Source organism: Procambarus clarkii, chromosome 47 (assembly GCF_040958095.1).
Source record: "Procambarus clarkii isolate CNS0578487 chromosome 47, FALCON_Pclarkii_2.0, whole genome shotgun sequence".
Taxonomy (NCBI): domain Eukaryota; kingdom Metazoa; phylum Arthropoda; class Malacostraca; order Decapoda; family Cambaridae; genus Procambarus; species Procambarus clarkii.
In genome coordinates, this window is record NC_091196.1 from 23,085,543 (window position 1) to 23,112,889 (window position 27,347).

At 46.2% G+C, this 27,347-nt stretch overlaps 1 protein-coding gene and 3 non-coding genes across 4 annotated transcripts in view; all 4 read right to left on the minus strand.

The window, feature by feature from the left end:
- GatB (glutamyl-tRNA(Gln) amidotransferase subunit B, mitochondrial) overlaps positions 1–27,347 on the minus strand; it is a 449,912-nt gene that overhangs the window by 417,979 nt on the left and 4,586 nt on the right. The window lies entirely within an intron of this gene.
- On the minus strand, positions 754–825 carry TRNAT-UGU (transfer RNA threonine (anticodon UGU)). The gene has a single exon. It is a non-coding gene; the product is annotated as a tRNA-Thr (tRNA).
- TRNAT-CGU (transfer RNA threonine (anticodon CGU)) lies at positions 2,108–2,179 on the minus strand. The gene has a single exon. It is a non-coding gene; the product is annotated as a tRNA-Thr (tRNA).
- TRNAT-UGU (transfer RNA threonine (anticodon UGU)) lies at positions 11,456–11,527 on the minus strand. The gene has a single exon. It is a non-coding gene; the product is annotated as a tRNA-Thr (tRNA).

Here is a 27,347-nt window from a genome sequence, read left to right on the forward strand (position 1 = left end):
TGAGGCTCAGCACCCCACAGTAACGTAACGGAGTGTATCATGCACAATCATCCTATTTCACCACATTTTCCTAGACGGCTCCTGGTCATATATGGTGAACTACAGGAATGACAATGGTGCTTATAGCCAACGCTTTCCTCATTCTCTCACGCCTGCTATGTACAACATTTCTCTACATTGCGGCGCGTCCTCCCAAAATTATATATCCTACAAGTACATATATGGTTTCAAAAATATATAGACACAAGACCAGATATAAAAAAGTTATATTAAGCTGGATACGGTTATCTTCACATTCCCAGCTTTGAAAAAAGACCAAAGCTTATATTATTTTATATACAAGTCTTTATCATTTGCTTTCCTCGTTATCGGCGTTAACAACCATTCTGAATGGCTTTGGTACTGATAACGCTTCCTGCTACATGGAGCAGCATTGTCACACATCGTACACATGTCAGGCCACCAGTCACAAGCGTGGTCACCCTCACCCACCAGCGTGGCCACCCCATCCACCAGCGGGGCCACCCTCATCCACATCGTGGCCACCCCATCCACCAGCGTGGCCACCCCATCCACCAGCGTGGCCACCCCATCCACCAGCGGGGCCACCTCACTAAACATTAACAAGTGTAACCCAATTATTCACACTTACGAGGTCGGTGAACCCGCCACGATCGTGAGCGAGGTGACCTCAGTCCCAATATGACCAACCACGTCTTGCTAAAAAAAAAAAAAAAATCAGTGAACACTTCGTGCCCCCTGTGAGAATCGAACTCACGACCCCTGGTTTACAAGACCAGTGCTCTGCCCCTGAGCTAAGGAGGCTACGGCTTACTAGGAGACCCGGGCCAATAGTGCATTTACAGCAAATATTTATTTTCCTTATATTTCCTTCAGCAAGGAGTGTGCAATACCTTTACATTTAGTAACTATTATCAAACCACAAAATGAATTATGTTCCTTACAACGTGCGATAATGGCGGGAAACAACGGCCGACGATCGTTACAGCAGCCACTAACAGCGCGGTAGCTTCAAATAGTACACAAGGCGGTTCATGGAAGCTCATTTCTGTTTGTTAAAACCGAATATATTATTAGCTTAGGAACTTAGGTTCTTCCATACGAGTCTCAGTTGGGTTGGGTGACAGGCGCGATAGGCTTTAACATCTATTGGTGAAACAGCGAAGGAAGGGGGCTGTTAGGAGCGGGGTAGGGGGTTGTTAGGAGGGGGAAAAGAGGGCTGTTGGGAGGGGGGATGGGGACTGTAAGGAAGGGGGAAGGGGGCTGTTGGGAGGGGGGAATGGGGCTGTTGGGAGGGGGGAATGGGGCTGTTAGGAAGGGGGAGGAAGGGAACTATGGGAAGGAGGGACGGGGCAGACAGGAGGGAAGGGGTGTGTGAGAGACAGCAGGTAATATAGGAGTCATCTGGCCATTGTTTACCAGGCCGGGCTGCGGCAGCGCGTCACACATCACCCTCTGCTCACACTACATCACTCCTCTTCTCTTGTTATATTAGAATTAACAAATTATAAGTGTTCGGCCATTTTTATTAATACTAATTTTCAATAATTAATGCAACTAAAATGCAAATTATGTAAGTTATAAATGCATAATTGTTTATGAATATATTTCTTGGCCGAGGTGTTCGCTGCACCGGTGTGACTTGACAGCAGGTGTGCGTGGCGGGAGAAGCAACAGGTGTGCCCAGATAACTCTCCCAGTGAGCCGGCCACATGTGTGGGCGTGGTTTGGTATCCCGGAGACCGAGCCCGGCGCTCTCTTGTCGTGACTGTTTCGGAAGTCAGGTTTGTCTAAACTGGTACTGAAGCCCCGCGGGATACGCCTCACCGATGCTTGAAGACGTATGGGTCTCGGGCTTTCGGCATATAATACTGTCCACATATATTGACCACTCTTCGATCCAATTTGTCAATACTACTCGTGGGACAGCGATGCTGTCTTCCAATACTAAATCCTACTTTGATTCTGTCCGATTTGTTTACAACAAAGAGCGGCAGCTACAGCCATCAAAATATGACGGATTCAACACAAACTTGTCCATTTACAAGGGACAAGTTTCACCACAAAAGTGGACGTGTGAAAGCCTTGCCCCCTGTGAGGTTTGAACTCACGACCCCTGGTTTACGAGACCAGTGCTCTACCACTGAGCTAAGGAGGCGGACACTTACTTCCCTTTTTCAACCCCTCTGGGAAGTAAATAAACACGGGTAGGACAGATATGGCTTCCCTTGTATCCACTCTCCCTTGTTCACCTGGCAGTAAATAGCTTCCAGGAAGTTAACTGTTATGTGATTGCATCCTGGGGAAGGTTAGCAGTTAGACTTCAGGGGGAACACTTCGAAAAAGGCTCAAGTATATATATATACAGGCTTCCTGGCCCCGACAACGGAAATTCTACGAAAAAATATTGTTAGAATATACTGATGTTTAGTCACAAGTTGCATAGTTTTATGTGAGTAAAGGAGGGTGGCCAAGTAAAAAGTGAGACCCCCATCCTGCGGTCATGGGGGCGAGGGTACAGTCACCCCCCCCCCATCCTGTGGTCATGGGGGCGAGGGTACAGTCACCCCCCATCCTGTGGTCATGGGGGCGAGGGTACAGTCACCCCCCATCCTGCGGTCATGGGGGCGAGGGTACAGTCACCCCCCATCCTGTGGTCATGGGGGCGAGGGTACAGTCACCCCCCATCCTGTGGTCATGGGGGCGAGGGTACAGTCACCCCCCATCCTGTGGTCATGGGGGCGAGGGTACAGTCACCCCCCCCCCATCCTGTGGTGCAGACGATGAGTCACAATAACGTGGCTGTAGTACGTTAACCAGACCACACACTAGAAAGCGAAGAGACGACGACGTTTCGGTCCGTCCTGGACCATTTTCAAGTCGACTGTGACACAATCGACCTGGAGAATGGTGCAGGACGGACCGAAACGTCGAAGTCCCTTCACTTTCCAGTGTGTGGTCTGGTCACCATCCTGTGGTCATGAGAGTGTTGTCATTAAAGATTATAGACATTACCTGCAGTAATGTACACAAGCCAGTCTCGCGGGTCCTGCAACACAAGCGGGTCTCGCGGGTCCTGCAACACAAGCGGGTCTCGCGGGTCCTGCAACACAAGCGTGTCTCGCGGGTCCTGCAACACAAGCGTGTCTCGCGGGTCTCGCGAGATTGTTGTGGTTACCAACATCTCTCACGCGCAGCTTCCCGCCCACTGTGGTAACACTGCGCTCAATACTCCCATCACGGCCACGAAATGCGGACCCGAGTCCTCGAGTGACTTGTCTTCGTGTCACATCCGTGCGTCTAAAGTCGTAAGCGAGGCGAGTCCGTCTTACATCCATGAGATACGAACCCAATATTCTGCCACAAGCGTCAAAATTAAGACGCTGCAATTCATTTTAAACGACTCCAAATTCTTGTACGCAGTCTCCAGGCTTCGATGTCTCGGTCAGGTGGGTCGGTCTATGTACGAACGCTGACGGCTCGGGGGTAAAAAACCCGGCTTGACAAATGGTGCGAACCGTCCGAGCAATGCGCACTGGAGCGTTATCTTGAGTCTGAAGGTTTATCTTGTCGCACTGGACGGTTATCTTGAGACTGGAGGGTTATCTTGTCGCACTGGACGGTTATCTTGAGACTGGAGGGTTATCTTGTCTCACTAGAGGGTTATCTTGAGTTATCGTATCTGGAGGGTGAGCAGTGAGTTGGATATATAGGCAATATCATTGTATAAAATGAATGTTTTCCCCCTTCCACTTCTTGAATGTGAGCTCCTTTGATACACCCATACATTTACCCACTCATACATGCATACATACATATATACATTTTCCCACCTATACATTCACATATACATTTATCTCCCCATCTATAAATTTATCCATCAGTCTATTCATTCATTTATCCACTCATGTGCTCATCAACCTATTTATTTGGCGACCACTTTATTCACTCATACAGTCATTCATACTTCTGTTCATTCATCCATTCATTCGTTCACTCATCAGCCCATTCACATGCAACCTGTACTCATCACCGCCTACACTAGTTACACTCAGTGACCTCACATTACAGCGACGTCAGGGGTACCCATTACTGTGACGTCAGGGGACCCATTCCTGTGACGTCAGGGGACCCATTACTGTGACATCAGGGGACCCATTACTGTAATGTCAGGATACCCATTACTGTGACGTCAGGGGACCCATTCCTGTAACGTCAGGGGACCCCATTACTGTGACGTCAGGGGTACCCATTCCTGTGACGTCAGGGGACCCATTCCTGTGACATCAGGGTACCCATTACTGTGACGTCAGGGGACCCATTACTGTGACGTCAGGGGACCCATTCCTGTAACGTCAGGGGACCCCATTACTGTGACGTCAGAGGTACCCGTTACTGTACTGTGACATCAGGGGGGGCCTATTACTGTGACGTCACTGAAGATATTACTGAATTTCAGATCATTTATATTGTGAATTACGACGGGTGAGTTGTGACTGTCAATGTTGGGTGACGCTGAAGTTAATACTTGTTCTTATGTACTTATATGTACACTTAACTCGGTGTTCTGACGTACAGGTAGGACGGTATAGGGTATTCAACCCGGTGTACTTGTGTACACAGAAAGGTATGGATCCAAACCCATGTATTGATGTACATGTAAATGTACAGATCCAACTAGAGGCACTTGGGTCAGCCACATACACCTTGAGGACAGGATCAGTCACAGACACCTTGAGGACAGGATCAGCCACAGACACCTTGAGGACAGGATCAGCCACAGACACCTTGAGGACAGGATCAGCCACAGACACCTTGAGGAGACGAACACGTCTTGAGAACAGCACACGGGATGTGGGGAGCCAACAGACCATTATTGATTGTTTTAACACTACGAGTCTAAGAGTGAAAGTTACGAACTGGGCTTAATGCGGCGAGACGCGCGAGGAATGACGCTCATGAGGGATGTTGGAGGGGAGGGGGGGAGGGGGGGAGTGTGGTAATGGGGGGGTTATGGGGCAGGGGGTGGGAGGGGGATGGGGTAGGGGGTGAGATTGGGGGGGGGAGGATGGATGGCCGGAGAAAAGGCTGTAACGAATGACGAAATGTGTGCACTAGAGCGATGCCTCGGGATGCGTACATGATGATGGTGTAGTCAGTGTACACTGGCGTTTCGCACACAGTTCATTTATATGGCTAGGCTACGCTACGCTGGATTAGGCTGTGTTAGGCTAGGCTGCATTAGGCAGCAGGGCCTGCATGGCTCCCAACCTGGCAAGAGGACACGCATGACGTCATAAAAGCCGGCCCAAAATGAAAAATCCGAGAAACAAAAGAAGAATCCATGGTTTAATAGGGCATGTATGGAAGCAAAGGAACTGAACAAGAGGGCGTGGAGGAACTTCCGAAATAACAGAACGCCAGAAAGCAGAGAGAGAGAGATACTAGAGAACCAGAATGAGTATGTTAGTGTGAGAAGAGAAGCAGAGAAAAATTATGAAAATGATATAGCAAACAAAGCCAAGACCGAACCAAAGCTATTCCACAGTCACATCAGGAGGAAAACAACAGTGAAAGAACAGGTAATGAAACTTAGAACAGGCGAGGACAGGTATACAGAGAATGACAAAGAGGTGTGTGAAGAACTCAACAAGAGGATCCAGGAGGTCTTCACAATAGGACAAGATGAGGTCACTGTGCTAGGAGAGGGGGCAGTAGACTAGGCGCCCTTGGAAGGGTTCGAAATTACGAGAGATGAGGTCAAGAGACACCTGTTGGATCTGGATGTGAGAAAGGCTGTTGGTCCAGACGGGATCTCACCCTGGGTATTGAAAGAGTGTGCAGAGGCACATTGTTTACCACTCTCCATAGTGTATAGTAGGTCGCTGGAGACGGGAGACCTACCAGAAATATGGAAGACGGTTAATGTGGTCCCAATATGCAAAAAGGGTGACAGACAAGAGGCACTGAACTACAGACCAGTGTCCTTAACTTGTATACCATGCAAGGTGATGGAGAAGATCGAGAGAAAATATCTAGTAACACATCTGGAGAGAAGAGACTTCGTAACAAATCGCCAACATGGGTTCAGGGAGGGTAAATCTTGCCTGACTGGCTTAATAGAATTCTACGACCAGGTGACAAAGATTAAGCAAGAAAGAGAAGGCTGGGCGGACGGAGAACACGGGGGGTGGACGGAGAACACGGGGCGTGGACGGAGAACACGGGGCGTGGACGGAGAACACGGGGCGTGGACGGAGAACACGGGGGGATGGACGGAGAACACGGGGGGTGGACGGAGAACACGGGGCGTGGACGGAGAACACGGGGGGATGGACGGAGAACACGGGGCGTGGACGGAGAACACGGGGGGATGGACGGAGAACACGGGGGGTGGACGGAATACACGGGGCGTGGACGGAGAACACGGGGGGCTGGACGGAGAACACGGGGGGATGGACGGAGAACACGGGGGGTGGACGGAGAACACGGGGGTGGACGGAGAACACGGGGCGTGGACGGAGAACACGGGGGGTGGACGGAGAACACGGGGGGTGGACGGAGAACACGGGGGCGTGGACGGAGAACACGGGGGCGTGGACGGAGAACACGGGGGCGTGGACGGAGAACACGGGGGCTGGACGAAGAACACGGAGGGGGGTGGACGAAGAACACGGGGTGATGGACGAAGAACACGGGGGGGGGGGTGAACACAAGCGATGGAGAGCCGACAAGTCTGACCCTGATTTAAAACAAGAAAAACAAAATTATCGGATATAAAAAAAAACTTGTTTTAGTCGTCAATGTTGCTGGGTCATCATTAGCCTTGATAACATTTTTAGCATTACAAGGGCAGCAAGGTTTGTGGACGAGTCGGCTAGTGATCACTGCCTTAATCACTTCAGTGTTTGTGAGAGAGAGAGAGAGAGAGAGAGAGAGAGAGAGAGAGAGAGAGAGAGAGAGAGAGAGAGAGAGAGAGAGAGAGAGAGAGAGAGAGAGAGAGAGAGACAGACAGACAGACAGACAGACAGACAGACAGACAGAGAGAGACAGAGAGAGACAGAGAGAGACAGAGAGAGACAGAGAGAGAGAGAGAGAGAGAGAGAGAGAGAGAGAGAGAGAGAGAGAGAGAGAGAGAGAGAGAGAGAGAGAGAGAGAGAGAGAGAGAGAGAGAGACAGACAGACAGACAGACAGACAGACAGACAGACAGACAGACAGACAGAGAGTGAAAGAGAGACATAGAGAGCTACAATGACGATGCAAAGCTCCGTTGTATTATTAAACCAAGCGTTGCAGCGAACGACATACGGCAAACACAGAGAGAAATAATCGGAAGGAACAAGAAACATGCTCGCCAATATGCACTACCCTCTATGCACTTGCAGGTCAGGCATCAGTTCCTGGACCCAGCCGTTCAGCCACTGTTAACATAATATACTGACCCGTAATCCTCTTACTGCTTATGGGAAAAAGTCTTGAAACGATTCAGAGTTAGCCTACACTACCTACCTGCCCTTTAAGTTCCATTTTCTCACATCTCTTCCCAAGCATCTATATATATACACACCATTTACACTTCTTGCCTCCATACATGTCCTTTCACAACATTTCCTCTTCCTCTGCTTTATTTTTTTTACACAGGTGGGCACAGAAGCAGACGACTTGTAAATGCTGTTAGAGGTTCCCCTTCCCATGGCTCGAGGCAAGCTTTACCCACTAGTGTCCCCTGGATCACGATCCGCCTCTAGGCTAACAACATGGGTTCTGGGTGCGTGCGTCTGTCTCTGGTGTACGAGAAATATAGTCGCAAAAAATCTACGTTGTCCAGTCATTCTCAAGGGAAGCTGACCAGGCTGACTCTTGCAACTCATCGTCAAAACATTGTCCAAATGATCTCCAGTTCATCCTCCCCCTCTCTCTTTGTCCCTGTTTATGAATGGAAAACCCACTGTACATACGACTGAGTCTATTACACAGGACGAGCAACTGACCGGTAATGGAATAGTGTTCCATTCACCGTCTCACGTACTATTAAAAATAAACAATTGCCAACGGAACCCAAACACCTAACATAGGGATAATGTACCATCAACAAAATAATACTTAGTGGCGAAAATACCGATTGATATTATCAGGCAAGAGGAAAGCAGCGAGACTGCTGCGCCTATGGGGACAACCACGGCGTGACCCAGCACTGCTCGAGGACGGGTCACACTCTCCAAAGTGAAGGTACAGTCACTTCCAACACAAGAAATATTATCATCATCATTTATAAAATTACTGCAATTTTGTTATAATTACACGTGTCTCTAAATAATTGTCGGCAGCAAATGGGACACCGGGGTAAAGAAGTACATTCATTTTTCAATGTGAAAAACAACGTCACTTTAAGCTTTACATACACTTTGAACAGAGGTATACCTTGCGATGATTTCGGGGCTCAACATCCTCGCGGCCCGGTCCTCGATCAGACCTCCTGGGTATAATTATTGCCCAGGAGCCAGGTATAATGCATTTGTATTCATAAGACTGTACACAAAGCACATTAAAGGAGAATACAGTTGTAGGAACAAGAGTGACGCGTACACATCATGCCACTAATACGCAAAACGCTTCGGGAAAAACATAGAATAGAGATAAAACATTATTTAGAGGTATAATGAGGGTAAACAATACTAAAAGAGAAGTAAGCTTATTACTTAAATTAAGGTTGTTAAAATTATGTTGTTAAAATTAACAACATACGAAACTTTCATGTGGTCGTTAACAGGCCGTGAACCCCTCAGGTTTACCCTCAAATAAAAATTAACATGTTTATTGAAATTCAATGAACTAAATCGTATCACTACATGCGCCGGCCTGGTGGCTGCTAGTACCGGCCTGGCGGCTGCTAGTACCGGCCTGGTGGCTGCTAGTGTCGCATTTACAACTCAACAAACCCAGGTGACAATTAGCGCCCTCCGCTGGTGTTCCAAGCTCAATCACGCTACTTTAACGACTCCAGTTGGAAGGTTGGTATTGTTGTACAAAGACATTGATGCAACATTACATTTCTTCTGGACGTCCCTGGTTTTGCAACGTCGTTTAAGGCAGCACGATTGTGACAAACGTGGTGGAAGAAGGGCCGGGCGAACTTCTGAAGGCATCTGCCATCTTCACGTCATCCCACGACTGGTAGATATGGTACAGAGGCGTCTATGGACGTAATCCCATTGCCGAGTTCCCTGCAACAATCCAGTAGTTGCAACTTGGACCAATGACTGCAAAAAATATTGCAATTACAGCTGAGGTCATCAAGGGCAACATTCCCGTAGTAACAACTCTGAATCAGCGAGTGTAACAACTGCAATAATTATACCGAGAGCCATCAGCATGTATTTCACAGTAAACCATCAGTTACAACACATGAATAATGAACAGGTTTGGCAGCTAATGACCAGTTTCATCTTAAAGACGCAGGTAATTATGGTTGAGGAGGTGTGACTTGGGGTCTGGTGGCACCGTTGTGGATAGTTAGGTGCCCCTTTGCTTCCATTATTGGAAAACATATCACGAAGGGAGGATGATACTTAAAATATTTTGAAATGTAATGACCCTTTACAATACCTGTAACCCACCGCCGGCGTCCCTAAAGCTGTACGCTGAACGCCTTTTATAATAATTTGAATAAACAAAATCCATGACACTGTATTGTTGGGAATTATTAGGAAGGTCTGTGATTGATGACAGGTGTGGCCTCGTTACACACATGAAGGTCTGTGATTGATGACAGGTGTGGCCTTGTTACACACATGAAGGTCTGTGATTGATGACACGTGTGGCCTCGTTACACACATGAAGGTCTGTGATTGATGACAGGTGTGGCCTTGTTACACACATGAAGGTCTGTGATTGATGACACATGTGGCCTCGTTACACACATGAAGGTCTGTGATTGATGACAGGTGTGGCCTTGTTACACACATGAAGGTCTGTGATTGATGACCCATGTGGCTTTGTTACACACATGACTCCTTGTAGCTTCGGAAATGTTACAGTTTAATATAATTAAAGTTGCTGTTAACCCTTTAATTATTGGAATACTTCATTTTCTGTATAATTGGATAGGCTTACGAGGATGGGTAAGTAGGTTTCGGTGGGTGGATAAATGGGTCCATGAATATGGGAAAGGGAGGCTGAATGTTTGGGTGGTGGATAAATGGGTTCATGGAAGGGCAAAAACAGCTCCAGAAGGTGTGGATAGATATTAGAGACACGAGACTTTAGGAAATGTGGAATCTGGGTACCTTTATCTAGATACCTAAATAGTCTGTCCTTGTCTGCCCTGTTAATTTCATGGCGATTTTGTATATGGTGATCATATTTCTCCTGTTTCTTGTAGGATTTCCTCTCCCGTGTGATTCCTTGTGTCAGATCTCCAGGTCTCCCGTACCCAGCTTCATTACTTTACACTTGCTACAGTTGAACTCTATAAGCCACTTGAGGAACCATATTTTCAAACTATCCAAGTCCTCTTGTAGTTTCATGCAGTCTTCCATCATATTTATCGCCATCGTATTATTAGAATCATCGGCGAACACTGAAAGGAAGGAATCTATCTCCTCAGGTAAGTCGCTCATATAGATTAGGAATATAACGGCCACAGTAGTGACCCTTGTGGAACACCACTGGTGGCATCGCTATACTCTGAGGTCTCTCCTCTCATTGTCACTATTTCCGTTTTGCAAAGGTACGCTTTTATAAGCTGAAAAACCTTCCCTGTCACTCCTACCTGTTTCTTCATTTTGTGCACGTCTCCTGTGGGATACCGTGTCGAAGACTTTCTGACAGTCCAAGAATATACAATCCACCTACCCTTCTCTATCGTGTCTGATCTCAGTGTGTGTGTGTGTGTGTGTGTGTGTGTGTGTGTGTGTGTGTGTGTGTGTGTGTGTGTGTGTGTGTGTGTGTGTGTGTGTGTGTGTGTATTCACCTAGTTGTGCTTGCAGGGGTTGAGATTTGGTCTTTCGGCCCGCCTCTCAACTGTCACTCAACGTTTAGATTTAGATATTTTATCCAGGTAGAGGTACATACATTGAAGATGAGTTACAAACATAATGTTCGATTTAAAGAGAGCTAGTACATACAATACCTAAAGCCACTAGTATGCATAGCGTTTCGGGCAATTAACTACTAATTTTTCCCCCCACACACACATACACACACATCCACACCCAGGAAGCAGCTCCGTAACAGCTGTCTAACTCCCAGGTACCTATTTACTGCTGGATAACAGGGGCATTCAGGGTGAAAGAAACTTTGCAATTTGTTTCTGCCTGGTCCGTGAATCGAACCCCGGGCCACAGAATTATGAATCCTGCCCGCTGTCCACTCAGCTACCAGACCCCCCCTAACCACGTCTTGTGAAAAAAAATAAAATCAGCGAACACTTCGTGCCCCCTGTGAGAATCGAACTCACGACCCCTGGTTTACAAGACCAGTGCTCTGCCCCTGAGCTAAGGAGGCTACGGCTTTCACGACTTTGCCGTAGCCTCCTTAGACACACCTTAGTCCTTATTACACACACACACACATACACACACACACACACACACACACACACACACACACACACACACACACACACACACACACACACACACACACACACTGTACTCACCTAATTGTACTCACCTATTTGTGCTTGCGGGGATTGAGTTCTGGCTCTTTGGTCCCGCCTCTTAACCGTCAATCAAAAGGTGTAAAGGTTCCTGAGCCTATTGGGCTCTATCATATCTACACTTGAAACTGTGTATGGAGTCAGCCTCTACCACATCACTTCCTAATGCATTCCATTTGTCAACCACTCTGACACTAAAAAAAGTTCTTTCTAATAGCTCTGATACACACGCTGTGTGTGTGTACTCACCTATATGTACTCACCTATATGTGCTTGCAGGATCGAGCATTGACTCTTGGATCCCGCCTTTCTAGCTATCGGTTGTTTACAGCAATGACTCCTGTCCCATTTCCCTATCATACCTAGTTTTAAAAGTATGAATAGTATTTGCTTCCACAACCTGTTCCCCAAGTGCATTCCATTTTTCTACTACTCTCACGCTAAAAGAAAACTTCCTAACATCTCTGTGACTCATCTGAGTTTCCAGTTTCCACCCATGTCCCCTCGTTCTGTTATTATTACGTGTGAACATTTCATCTATTTCCACTTTGTCAATTCCCCTGAGTATTTTATATGTCCCTATCATATCTCCTCTCTCCCTTCTTTTCTCTAGTGTCGTTAGGTTCAGTTCCTTCAGCCGCTCTTCATATCCCATCCCTCGTAACTCTGGGACAAGCCTCGTCGCAAACCTCTGAACCTTCTCCAGTTTCTTTATGTGTTTCTTCAGGTGGGGGCTCCATGATGGCGCGGCATACTCTAAGACGGGTCTCACGTAGGCAGTGTAAAGTGCCCTAAAAGCTTCCTCATTTAGGTTTCTGAATGAAGTTCTAATTTTCGCCAGTGTAGAGTACGCTGCTGTCGTTATCCTATTTATATGTGCCTCAGGAGTTAGATTAGGTGTCACATCCACTCCCAGGTCTCTTTCTCGAATCGTTACAGGTAGGCTGTTCCCCTTCATTGTGTACTGTCCCTTTGGTCTCCTGTCACCTGATCCCATTTCCATAACTTTACATTTACTGGTGTTAAACTCCAGTAGCCATTTCCCTGACCATCTCTGCAGCCTGTTTAAGTCCTCTTGGAGGATCCTACAATCCTCGTCTGTCATAACTCTTCTCATTAATTTTGCGTCATCTGCATGTGTGTGTGTGTGTGTGTGTGTGTGTGTGTGTGTGTGTGTGTGTGTGTGTGTGTGTGTGTGTGTGTGTGTGTGTGTGTGTGTGTACTCGCTTATTTGTGCTTGCAGGATCGAGGATTGACTCTTGGATCCCACCTTTCGAGCATCGGTTGTTAACAGCAATGACTCCTGCCCAATTTCCCTATCATATCTAGTTTTAAAATTATGAATAGAGTTTGCTTCCACAACCTGTTCCTTAAGTGCATTCCATTTTTCCACTACCCTCGCGCTAAAAGAATACTTCCTAACATCTCTGTGACTCATATGAGTTTCCAGCTTCCACTCATGTCCCCTCGTTCTGTTACTATTGCGTGTGAACATTTCATTTATTTCCACTTTGTCAATTCCCCTGAGTATTTTATGTTCCTATCATATCCCCTCTCTCCCTTCTTTTTTCTAGTGTCGTAAGGTTCAGTTCTTTCAGGCGCTCTTCATATCCCATCCCTCGTAGCTCTGGGACAAGCCTCGTCGCAAACTTCTGAACCTTTTCCAGTTTCCTTACGTGTTTCTTCGGGTGGGGATTCCATGATGGCGCGGCATACTTTAAGACTGGTCTCACATAGGCAGTATAAAACCTCCCCTGAAAGCCTCCTCACTTGGGTTTCTGAATGAAGTTCTAACTTTCGCCAGTGTAGAGTACGCCGCTGTCGTTATCCTATTTATATGTGCCTCAGGAGTTAGATTAGGTGTTACGTCCACTCCCAGGTCTCTTTCTCGAATCGTTACAGGTAGGCAGTTCCCCTTCATTGTGTACTGTCCCTTTGGTCGCCTATACTCCTGATCCCATTTCCATAACTTTACATTTACTCGTATTGAACTCCAGTAGCCATTTCTCTGACCATCTCTGCAACCTGTTCAGGTCCTCTTGGAGGATCCTACAATCCTCATCTGTCACAACTCTTCTCATTAATTTTGCGTCATCTGCGAACATCGACATGCAGGATTCCACGCCTGTAAACATATTATTTACGTAAATTAGAAATAGGATTGGTCCCAGCACCGATCCTTGAGGTACTCCACTCGTTACTGTTCGCCAGTTCGACTTCTCGCCCCTTACCATTACTCTCTGACTCCTTCCTGTTAGGTAGTTCCTTACCCATGCTAGGGCCTTTCCGCTTACTCCTGCCTGCCTCTCAAGTTTGAATAGCAGTCTCATGTGCGGTACTGTATCAAAGGCCTTTAGGCAGTCTAGAAATATGCAGTCTGCCCAGCCTTCTCTGTCCTGTCTTATCTTTATTATTTTATCATAGAATTCCCAAAGGTTTGTTAGGCATGATTTCCCTGTCCAGAACCCATATTGGTGTTTGTTTACAAACCCAACGCTCTCCAGGTGTGCAACAAATCTTAGCCTAATTATTCTTTCAAGTATTTTGCAGGAGATGAAATTTATTTATTAATTTATTATTCATTTATTAATTTATATATCTTAGTATCATCAGCAAACATGTTCATATAATTCTGTATATCAACTGGTAGATCATTTATGTAGACAATAAACATCACTGGTGCAAGAACTGAACCCTGCGGCACTCCACTTGTGACATTTCTCCAGTCCGATACATTGCCTCTGATCACTGCCCTCATTTTTCTATCAGTCAAAAAAATTTTCATCCATGTTAGACGCTTACCTGTCACCCCTCCAATATTTTCCAGTTTCCAGAACAACCTTTCATGTGAAACTCTGTCGAAAGCCTTTTTTAGCTCCAGATAGATGCAGTCAACCCAACCATCTCTTTCCTGTAATGTCTTTTCCTGTAATATCACATATAAGTGTGTGTGTGTGTGTGTGTGTGTGTGTGTGTGTGTGTGTGTGTGTGTGTGTGTGTGTGTGTGTGTGTGTGTGTGTGTGTGTGTGTGTGTGGCATCCACATACACACGTCAAGAGTTACGTATGCCCTACATAAAGTGTTCGATGTGTCTTTTACGTAGTGTCATTAATGTGAATTTACAAAGGTGAAATGTAATTGTGATCAGCTTCCACATATACTTTATACACATACATACACATTCACACACACATATATACATATATTTACACATACATACATTTATGGCTCTCTTATTCTGAGAGGGTAAGATAGCTGTAAAATCAGTCAGGTTAAGTCTGTTAAGTCAGTTTGGTAAGATAGCGTAAGTCAGTCAATGTGGAACATTCTACAATATAATGTTCAAGAGTGTGCATGTTTTCTCTTTCACAAAGTTGACACATTGTGTACTCGACATTTGGGTTTTGAGAAAGCTGCCAGATACGTCTATATCCCAGGCGTATTCTGGCCACTATAACATCACATTGCCGGGTTCTTGTTCTATTAGTCCCATATGTGAATGTCTCCTCACGATATTTATCATAATGTTTAATGCTACAACTTTCAGGTCTTTGTGAATTTGTTATTTCGGTGAGATTTTCATTAGATATTTGAGTATTCTCTTTGCCATTGCTAATGAAACACCCATATGAATTTCTAGCACTGGTTTTCTACAGGCTGTCTTTAAGCATATCAACAGTGTCATGCCTTGAGATGCCAACATGTGATGATATTCATAGGAATTTAATTTCAAATCTGTTTTTTTTTTAGCAGCTAAAACATTCATTCGAATATCACTGACTATTTTCTGGGTGTAACTACTATATGCGTTCAATGCCAGGAGTGCACTCTGCGAGTCACAGTATACAAGTCCACTGCCTTTGTCTTTTAAAAAATTCATTAGCAAGGTATATGCCTGCAAGTTAAGTTTGAGTTGTACTTGCCCAGTCATTGACGCGCTTCATTGATGTACGTGGGAAGATTGTTTAAATATATTACATGGGCATCCGGTGCATGGTCCACCTTGTGTAAGGCAGTGATGGGTGACGGTGTGGGGTGCAGGACGGGCCTCCCGGGACTGTGGCCAAACGGTGGCCACAAGCATGACTCAGCAGGTGACGCGATAATTACCTTTCTTTCCCCCTTCTCCTGATGTGTGGTGGTGCAGTGTTGTTGGCGAGTGGTGGAGGGCTGTGATGGAGGACTGTGGTGGAGGGCTGTGGTGGAGGGCTGTGGTGGAGAGCTGTGGTGGAGCTGGGTCACAGTTATAGTGGCAACAAGAGAGCTGCAAGTGCATGTCCGCTAGAGGCTCCTTACCTAGCTAGAGGACGACACTCACCAGGTGGAGAGCCAGCAAGACGACTCACCAATGGTGGGTGGCTCATCAGGAGCATGGCTGGCTCACTTGTTGCCTCCGGGCTAGGCACCAACAACCATCCCTCAGTGTCACCCCAAGTGTTCCTTCACTGCCAGCTTCAAGTTGCGCCTCGAGCCTCGCTATCCTCCTGTGTTGTCGAACTACTAGTGACAGCCAAGAGTTTCTTCACCAACAACCAGAAGAGCCCCTCGGGGAAAGAATCACCCAACCAGAAGAGCGCTCGACGGGGCCTCTACAAAAACGCTCTTCGACGCTTGCATGCAGTTCACAATCACTTCTAAGCTTTAGCGTGATCTCGATCTTGTTATTTACTTTGTCGCGCTCACCCCCGCTTAGTTCACACCATCTTGAAACTTTACAGCCCGCCATCGTAAACAAAGGCCAAATGCTCTTTAATCCAGCCGGCAAAACTCTTGCTTATGAGTGCCAAAAAACACACTTTAAACAGGAATTAGAACCGATGACGTTCGAACTTTTCTCAAACAGTGCATCACTCTTGCCCTCTGTTCAAATGACACTTCTTTAAATGCGTCATTCATGCATTACAAATATAAATAATTCCCAACACAACAAAAACACTTGGTCTAACCTATCCTTGGCCACAATATGCGCCGAATTATAATACACATATATGGAATACATATACTGTAGTATATGAGAGAATATATACATGAGAAAATACCGGGTTTGGTTACAAACTGTCAAAAATGACTAATACGTGTTTGGGGTCAGCCACAGCCTGGAGGAACAGCCTCGGGACGGCCTGCAGAGTTACAGGTCAAGCTTTAATACGTCAATGAATTGACCAACGGTTGTATATCTATCCTACAGGGCTACACCCCCTCCTCAATTCTCCCTCCCTCGTCTACCCCCCCTACTCCAGGGCACTCATCATTTCCCTACCCCTGCACAACCTTTCCTCTTTCCCCAACCCCCCCACACCCCACCCCCCTCTTTCCAAACAAAATCTTCCTGACCTCCCCCCCCCTCCCTCCCTCCTCGACTCACCTTCACTTTCATCTGTGTTTTGGTTGGTATGCCCAATCGGAATTAGGTTCTTACATATTGTAATTTTTTTACCTTGCATTCAAGACTTTAACAATCTTATTCTAGTGATCTGTCCACTTTATTATTTTTAGTGTTCCTGGATTGTGCTTCTTTCTGATGAAATGGATATTTGTTGTACCAAATGTGTGTCAAATTTGTTGAGCATGTCCCTCCCCCCTCTCCCTCCCTCCTCTTCCTCCTGGAGGAGGAAGAGGAGGGAGGGAGGGACATGACCTCCTGAAGGAAGAGGAGGAACACGACCTCCACCTGGAGGAAGGGCGGAGACCCGCTAGCAAGGAGTGTGGGAAGAACCAAGAACCACAAGGACTCATAACACCTTCATGAAACTCTCACCCACTTGTCAGGTTTGTCTGTAAAGGCAGGCAGAGGGCGGGGAAATCAGCACCTACACATTCATTTTACATCGAGTGTTATGCCGATTTTTCACAAAATTACGCCAAATCGGGATTTCATTATTGTTGTGTTACTAACAAACTCCTGCCAGTCCTTGCAGGTATTTGCTGCTGCGACATCCTGGCATCCAACATGACACGGACACCACACAGCTATCAAGTATATCCCCAAATGTTACAAATTTGTGTTGTCTGGGTGAGGTAGTGGTAACACACTCGTCCTGCGATTTGGTCAGAGTTCCAAGTCCTGGCCAGGGAGGATTGACTGGGCACCAATCGTTAAATAGTCCCACCGTGTGTGTGTGAGACTTTACCACAGGAGATAGAGTGCTGCAAGGTCTTGGGTGAGGAAGAAGGATAAGGTATAAGAATTAACTATTCCACAACACAAGAAACAAGAAGCTAACTCCATACACAATTTCAATGTAGATATAATGGAGCTCAAGAAGCTCAGGAACCTGTACACCAGTAGACTGACAGTCGAGAGGCGGGACCAAGGAGCTGCAGCTTCACCCTCACAAGCACAACTAGGTGAGTACTTACCAGGTAATACAGACAAGTTACGTCATCACCCCAACTTCAGACAACCTTGACGCTGATAACCTATCTTTTACATATCTAATCAGTTATTACATCATCAGATCTATAATAACTGAAATGTCAAGTTAATGTTTGTATTAAGTGTTAAAAAATTAAACAATACTGTACTGATATTTTCCTCAATGTGAAGCTTCATCATCGACACACACACATGGCCCCCCAACCTCTCCAGTGATAGCAACAAACAACAAACAAAACAAACAGCAAAACAACAAACAACAAAGCAGTGATAGCAACAAAAAGTAGCGCAAGGCTACAAGAGAGCCTCGTTGTGAGGTTCTCCTCACAACTGCTCGCACTGTTCTTAAAAGCAAAAGTAAAATTGTTTATGTGCCTTGTCAAGACCGCAACAAGTAAACACGCGGAGAAGAAGGCGACAATTAGCACTACCCGCGACACTACAGTTGTCCGGCAAACACCAGGACCAAGTCACAGGTTATGGGCTATTCATACCCGTGCCACCTCTTGGTTGGCTTAAACTTAATCAATCAAGTCACAGGGGCGCCGTGACGCTGCTAAGGACAGTCCCTGCCACACTTCTGTAGGTCCTGTCGCTTAGGAATTAATGCCAGCGGCCAGGGGACTGCATTCATTAAGCATTAAATGCAGTCAACTGCGAAACCTCTACATCTTTCATCAATCATGGCAGCTTTACTCGCGTTTATTAAACAATTTATGAGCTCCAAAGTAGTACGACGTTTTCATAACAATAATGACCTTAAGTTATGACCTTAAAAGCGGATTCCTCTTGGAACCCACTTTTCCAACTGCCTGTTGCTTAATGTAATGACTCTTGGCCTATTATAGCTAACATATCTTATTAAGCCAACTATTGACTATTCCCAGGATGAAACAGCTGTCTAACTCCCGAGTACCTATTTACTGCTAGGTGAACAGAGTCATCAGGTGAAAGTAAATATTGCCCAAATGCTTCTGTAATAGAAAGGAAACCTGCAGTCATCAGTCATTTTAATGGTCATACAATATTGGTTCCCGTTGTTCGTAGCAATATCAGTTCTTTATCATTTTTCTGTGAGAGGGAAAGAGGAGGGAGAGAAGGAGGGAGGGAGAGAGAGAAGGAGAGGGAGGGAGGGAGAGAGAGAAGGAGAGGGAGGGAGGGAGGGAGAAGGAGGAGGTGAGGGAGGGAGAGAGGGAGAGATGTTTGAAATGGGAGGACAAGAGTAGAGAGGGAGGGGATTTTTAAGAGAGGAGACGGGAAGAAAGGTGAAGAGGGAGGAGAGGGGGGGGGATTGCCGAGAGGATGGGACCTCTACCCCTTACAATCTAATAATCTCGGGTTCGATTCCCAGACAAGAAGAGATGTTTTGGGCATTCATTCGATGCCGCAGTTCACTTAGTAAAAGTGGTACCTGGGAATTAGTGAACTGTTGTGGGTTGCATCCTTGGAATAGGTCGGTCGTTGGCGAATGAAGACCTCGATTAACCTAACAGGCTTTCAGTCCCCGACAATGGGAACCATGCTGGACGCAGATTCACATAAAAACTACTGCGATTACGACACTGGACGCAGACCTGCATCTACGACACTGGACGCAGACCTGGATCAAACCTACTACATCTACGACGTTGGACGCAGACTTGTATCAAGCACGTTGCGTCTACGACGTCTACAGTGTCAGAAGCAGATGAATACTGGTGAACACTTTTACGTTTTTTTTTATATTAGTATATAGAGGAGCGATTACCGCCACGAGAGAACATAACTGTTTATATGTAGAGTATCATGTGTCATGCCACGAGAAAACACCAACCACATCTCATGTACTATGAGGCTATCTGTAATCTATTTAAGCAATACTTCAACAAAAAACTCCAGTGTGAGGGTTTGTGTTGATGCGCTGGTTCAGGCATCTCAGAACCTTACACATCATCGCCTCCCTTGACGCCCGCCTCGGGAAAGACCCGAGTGCACACCAGATATAATAATCATTACTGAAACCTAACTCGTTATTACCCTGGAGCGTGCAGTCAGGTTTTCACCAGTCAGGTGTACGCGAGGCCGTAAGCCTGGCGACGAGACGTCGCCAGGCTTACGCACGACCGACGTATTTCAAGGATGCAACCCACAACAGTTCACTAATTCCCAGGTACGCACTGTGGTCTTCGCTGATAACCTGTTAGACGTCTTTCGTGGAAGAGAAAAAGAATTAAAAATATTTGTCTTGTCCCTCTCGCCTCCGCCACCTCTAGTGGTGGTCTCGACGGGGTCAAGAAGCTCATAGTAGAATGTGAAAGGTCTCTACAAAGTTATTCATTAATAAAACATAAAGGAAGAATGCTTGAACAGTTATCGAGGATGGCAACGCTCTCTGGTTAATAATAATGTACTTGGGTAAAGACGACTTGGTGAATGTCAATATTACTGGGCTTCACCAACGTCACCAAGCTATGCCAGTTGGTGAAGTTCACTCCACCAATAGATAGGGAACTAAAGGCTGACGGCGAGGCGGGCTAACTAAAGGCTGACGGCGAGGCGGGCTAACTAAAGGCTGACGGCGAGGCAGGCTAACTAAAGGCTGACGGCGAGGCAGGCTAACTAAAGGCTGACGGCGAGGCGGGCTAACTAAAGGCTGACGGCGAGGCGGGCTAACTAAAGGCTGACGGCGAGGCAGGCTAACTAAAGGCTGACGGCGAGGCAGGCTAACTAAAGGCTGACGGCGAGGCAGGCTAACTAAAGGCTGACGGCGAGGCAGGCTAACTAAAGGCTGACGGCGAGGCAGGCTAACTAAAGGCTGACGGCGAGGCAGGCTAACTAAAGGCTGACGGCGAGGCAGGCTAACTAAAGGCTGACGGCGAGGCAGGCTAACTAAAGGCTGACGGCGAGGCAGGCTAACTAAAGGCTGACGGCGAGGCAGGCTAACTAAAGGCTGACGGCGAGACAGGCTAACTAAAGGCTGATGGCGAGGCAGGCAGGCTAACGCAGTCCTCAATAAAGATGACTTCCCTCTTCATTGTCATTCAAAGTTTACGACAACTACAAGTGGCCACAATTACCCCACCAGCACAAACCATGACCAAGCAAATTGACAAAAGCAGTAAATCTGTCAACAGCACCTGGCGGCGAGTACTACTCTCACATCTGGGTAGAAAGTAGCAGTAGTACCTCTTGTTGCATCTCATTAACTCCTAGCTAGGCTCTCCTTGCTATGACGACGCAACTCTCAACTACCCTCACTCGCTGCAACATTGCAGGCGCCAATGCGTTAACAATCGCTAGCTGCCATACGAGAGAGAGAGAGAGATGCAGATGCAAATATATGCGCTTGTGGTAAACATACTGTTCTCTGTGCAAGCAGCTTCTCTCATACTTGTGTCTAGCACTGCCTGGGCCACAGCCCAGACTTGGGCTGTGGCTGTGGTCTGACTCAGGCCAGACTTGTTAAAGCGGCGGCTTATAACCCATTAACCAAGACTGATGTCCCCGTGACCTTCGGCTACTGCCCCCCCCCCCACACACACACAAATGCTAATTAATCATAATTATTTACATCAAATTGGTGTCGACCTGATTACCAAAATTGGAGGCCAAGACCGCGGTAATAATGGCGTCATAACTGGTCCGAGCCTCTTGCTCACCTGGCGAGTTTTTGTCTCCCCAATTGCGCTAAAATAATTGTATATGATGGCATTTGTGCGGCTATAGTTATAAAGAAGCAGTAGGCCACGGTCGACACGCAGTCTTCCTGTGCTGTCTTACCAATATTTTCATTATGTTCAACATAAATGATCCCTGTGCATCGTTCTTATGCGTCTTGTGCCAGCAGTAATTGGACCAACAGCACCAGTAGTAGTAGCAGCAGCACCAGTAGCAGCAACAGTAGCAGCAGCAGCACCAGAAGCAACAGTAGCAGCAGCACCAGTAGCAGCAGCAGCACCAGTAGCAGTAATAGCAGCAGCACCAGCAGAAGCACCAGCAACAGTAGCAGCAGCACCAGCAGAAACACCAGCAGTAACACCAGTAGCAGCAGCAGCACCAATAGCAGTAATAACAGCAGCACCAGCAGAAGCACCAGCACCAGCAGAAGCACCAGCAGCAGCCGCAGCAGTAGCAGCAGCAGCAGCAGCAGTAGAAGCACGTGTAGCAGCAGCAGCACCACCACCACCAGTAGCAGTAGCAGCAGCAGCAGCAGCAGCACCACCACCAGCAGCAACAGCAGCGTCATTACGAGAGACAAGTAAGCCCCAGCCACCACAGTGCTGGACCCCTCGGTCACCAATATAATCACGAATAATCAAGTTTACACACACACTGAAATTCACTTTCCCCACACGATAACGTCGCAACCTGTCCTCCTACAAAGAACGTCGCTTTTCGCTCGCATGCGTCACTAAGCCCAAAAATTGCCGTACTAGAAAATGGAAGCGGCTGGCGAAAATGACGTACTGTCCCGTTCTCTGTTTTGGGTCCTCTGGTAGGTCAGGAGAGGACACTTTAAATTAAGTGTTTTCTTGGCGTTGAGAAACTTTAGGAAGCTACGGGCTGAACATCGGCGCGCGAACAGCCTCTCCCACTTCACTTTCTAATTGTCTTTCCTCTCCTCCTTCGCCACTTCACCCCCTCCTCCTCCCTCGCTCCTTCCCTCCTCCTCCTCCTCCCTCGCCGCAAGTACTTCATACAAAATTATGTTCAACCAAAAACCTTAGCCCAGTACCTCAAGAGTGCTTGCTGCATGTAATGCATGCACAAGACTGAAAAGTTGCCGCCCAGTTGGCTGGATGTGGAGCAGGATTAGTAACTGTGTAATTGGCTCGCGGCAGATGTGAACTGCCTTGTTGCAACCCGGCTTCTTAAAATTACGTCGCTTTTCGATTGTTTGCCCGAACGGCCAAAAATGGACGTAATTTGAAATGAAATCGGCTCACGAAAGTGACATACTGTCCCGTTTTCTGTTGCGAGTCCGGCTTACTTGGTTAGGCGAGGAAACTTTCAATTGACGGTTTTCATGACGTTTTGAAACCTTAGGAGAACTTCCTGCCCTCCTAACCTACCAGAGGACCCTTAACTTGCTGTTTTAGAAAAAAAATAATCCAACATTTATTTTGAATTATTTTTCCTTTCCAAATTACGTCCATTTTCGGCCATACAGGTAAATGGCCAAATTCAGACGTAATTTTTAAGAGGACAGGATCCTGTATAGAGACTTGCGGGACACTTCTTGAATCACTTATGATATAAAAATTAACTATCGATATATGCATGTATATGACAGTCAGACCACGGAAGAAGAATTGAAACAGGAATTGCCTTAAGTACTTTCGTATATTAATACATCTTCAGAAGGAATACATCACTTCTTCTGAAGATGTATTAATATACGAAAGTACTTAAGGCAATTCCTGTTTCAATTCTTCCTCCGTGGTCTGACACTGTCACATTTTTCATCACGTGTTAATTTTCGTGATTTACACACACATGCATGTATACACGTACAGGGTGTTCCCAATAATGTATACTCACTTTGAATAATTATGAAGCCAGTGTTTATTAAAATACATGTAACTCTCAAAATGTAATAGAATCTACATTGTTTAAATGTTTTGTCAAAGGCTGTTTTTAAACTGATGTCCGTTCTGGTACTATTGATAACGCGAAGCAAATAATCGCAAACATCATGAAACATTTCGCTTGGTATCAGAGTGCATTCGTGTTCCATGTCTACTCTCAGTTCTGCGACTGTTGACAGTTTTGTAGCGCAGATTTTATCTTGTAATTATCCCCACAAAAAACAGTGTAGAAGTGTGAGGTCTGGTGAACGAGGACGGTATTCTACGAAACCCCTTCGTCCAAGCCACAAGTTACAGCCCCGCTCCTGTGCCAGGTAAGTCCACTACGGGCTCACCATAGCCCGTGCTACTTGGAACTTGTTCCGAGTAGCTGAATCTATAACAACAACAACGTCCAAGCCACTCGTGTGGCAAGATCTCATCAAGGTAGGATCTTACATCGCGATGGTAGTGATGTAAGCGCCCCCATCCTGATGAAAATTAAATCTGAAAAGAAACATCAATTGCGTATACATGTGTATTAAAAATTGTGTAACTAGCTTCACAAGATTGTAATCTGCTTTCTAAATGAACTGTGAGGTTCAGTTCCTGAACCCACTAGGTGCCTTTGTAACCCTTTCCACCACCGCCCACGGGGTTGGTATGGGGGTGCATAAGGAATAAAATCAACGACGAAAATAACAACAATACCGAAAGGGGAATATATCGGAATTGTGGAAATGCTTAAAGTGGCGTCCCACGAGGGTCATTGTTGCGACTCTTATATTCATGTAAAAACATGAATGACATAGCTGATGAAATAGACTTTTTTGTCACGTTTGATGACAATACAAAGCTGATGAGGAAAATGGACCAAGCAAGTATTGTGGCAGGCTCCAGGATGACTTGGATAACTTGACGTCATGATTGGATAAATGGTTAGCCTACAGGACTTCAATGTAGGTAAGTGGAAAGTAATGAGGATGGGGACGGAGATGGGGGAGCCAGAGGAAACATATGAAATGAAAGAGAAGAATCTACCAATGTGAGTGAGAGACAAGGATCTTAGAGTAGACATAGCATCAAACCTGTCACCGGAGGCACACATCAGTAGAATTACAGGAGCAGCATGAAAGCTGGGTAATGGGGATGTGAAGAAACACTTTTCAGTGTAAGGGCAGCGAGCAAGCGCAACCAACTAGAAAGGGAGATCGGATAGGCTACATCTATCCTTAGTATTACAACCAAGTATGACAAGAAACAAAGCGGCCGGGATTCATTGTATTAGATAATAGAAATGACTCTGTAATATCTCCATTTCTCAAACAATTATGTATTAGCGATAAGACCTACCATTAATATATAATGACTTACTGTAAATATATAGCCCTTGAAATAGAACATTTTCTGAAACTAGCTAACATAAGGTGTGAAGGATTGATGAAATTGCTTATGTAATAATCTAAGATGAGGTCTGATAAAAGACCTTTTGTGCCCTCTGTAATGCTTTTTGGGCTGCCGCTCACAGGATGAGTATGGGGTGCACAATAAACTAGCCGTCTCCGGCGGCAACAATAAAACAACAAGATAATAGACAGTCGGAAAGGCGGGCCCCATGAGCTGAAGGTAGGTCCTACACACTTGTTAGCTGTACTCCCACATGAATACCGCCAACGACCCCCACCCACTGAAAGGAAAAGTCCACCAACATTTTCCCCGAGGCGAACCGTTTTCTAATGGAGACCTGAAATTACCTAATATAATACGACACTTATTAAGGCTCCCCCCCCCCATCCCACACAGGTTTCTTCCCAGTGTTCCTGCCTCCTCTCCTTCCCTGCAATTGTCTGTTGTTGCCGCCACGCTCTTTAGTTCAATTTGCTCTTGCTTACGACTTGCAAGCGAGACTCGGGACTCACAGGGGTTATTGTCTTGGTGGCTGGCGTCTGCCACAAAGGTGGGTTTTGTCAATGTTTTGTGGCAAGGAACAGTAGGGTTTTGTGTGGCAGGAGGAAGGGGGGAGATAGGTGGCGGTGAAGTAAGGGGTGAAGTAGGGGGTGGGGGGGTCCGTGTAGGCGGGGGAGAGGAGAGCGTCTGTAAAACATGCGGAAATGTGACGGCAAATGTGGGAAAGTTAGGCGTAAGGTGACTTGACCAGTCCATGAGCTCACTTCACAAGCACTCAGTGGTAAACACGGATTATTCTGTGTAATGGTTAAAATAACAACCTAAATAAAGAGAAAGAGGAAAAAGGGAATGTTTCGTGTACGGCAGCTTAAGGAAAAGCCGCCGGACACTATTGAAGGTAAACTAAGAAAAGCATGTAAGTGGAAATAATATGCAAAGAAAGAGGGAAATTGAAAATGACCTAACTAAAGAGAAACCGAGGAAAATTATAGCATGCAAAATAATATGAAATGAGATTTAGTGAAAATAATATGGCGGCTTTATTTGCAGTCTCCGTGGTGTAGTGGTAAGACACTCGCCTGGCGTTCCGCGAGCGCTATGTCATGGGTTCGTATCCTGGCCGGGGAGGATTTACTGGGCGCAATTCCTTAACTGTAGCCTCTGTTTAACGCAACAGTAAAATGTGTACTTGGATGAAAAAACGATTCTTCGCGGCAGGGGATCGTATTCCAGGGACCGTAGGATTAAGGACTTGCCCGAAACGCTACGCGTACTAGTGGCTGTACAAGAATGTAACAACTCTTGTATATATCTCAAAAAAAAAAAAAAAAAAAAAAAAAAAAAAAAAAAAGAGCATCAAAGCAGAAAGATACCGGAACCCAGCTCGCGAACGACGCACAAGTGAACGCGGCCAGCAAACGATGCACAAGTGAACGCGGCCAGCAAACGATGCACAAGTGAACGCGCCAAGCAAACGATGTACAAGTAAACGCGGCAAGCGAATAATACCCAAATCAGTTGATGTTGACCAGACCACACACTAGAAGGTGAAGGGACGACGACGTTTCGGTCCGTCCTGGACCATTCTCAAGTCGATTGTGATGAGGAAGTAGAGACAGGTCAGGTTCACCCAAGTCAGATGGGTGAAAAGGAAAGCGGTGAATGTTGCTCTGCCAGCACTTGCATGATGACTCTCACCGGAAGAATGCTGAACAACGGTCTCTTATGAAGTAAAACCTCACTTTAACAATGCAGCTTCATCACCATGACAGGAACCGCAAGAGAGAAAAAAACTCTCACAAGCTAGACGCCTCGCCATGAAGATTACGAGGGAAAGAGCTGCGTCACCCAACCAGTTTTTGCAGGTCACGAACTCGTTACGAAATTCGCCGGCAGTCTCATGAACCAGCAGAAACTGAGGATGCAGTGTTAGATGTGTCGCCACGAAGATGTCAACAAGAAGTGAATCTTCACTTGCAACGCGAAGACGTCAGTAAAGGTTGAATCTTCACTATTTATTTTCTTATATACAAGAAGGTACATTGGGTTTGTGAGAGTACATAACATTGATGTTCTTACATTCTTGCAGAGCCGCCAACACGCATAACCTTTCGGGAAGACACGTAGACTTGCAACACAAAGATGTCAATAAGTAGTTTAAATAAGATTTAAGTGGTAAAACTTCCCCTGCACCACGAAGACGTCAGCAAGAGAAGAATCTTTATTTGCAAGAAAGTGATCTGCAAGCAAATAATCTTCACTCACGCCGCGCATAAAGTTAAAATGTAAGATTAAGTTTAGGAATTAAATGTTAGCGATTTATCCTTCCCGAATACA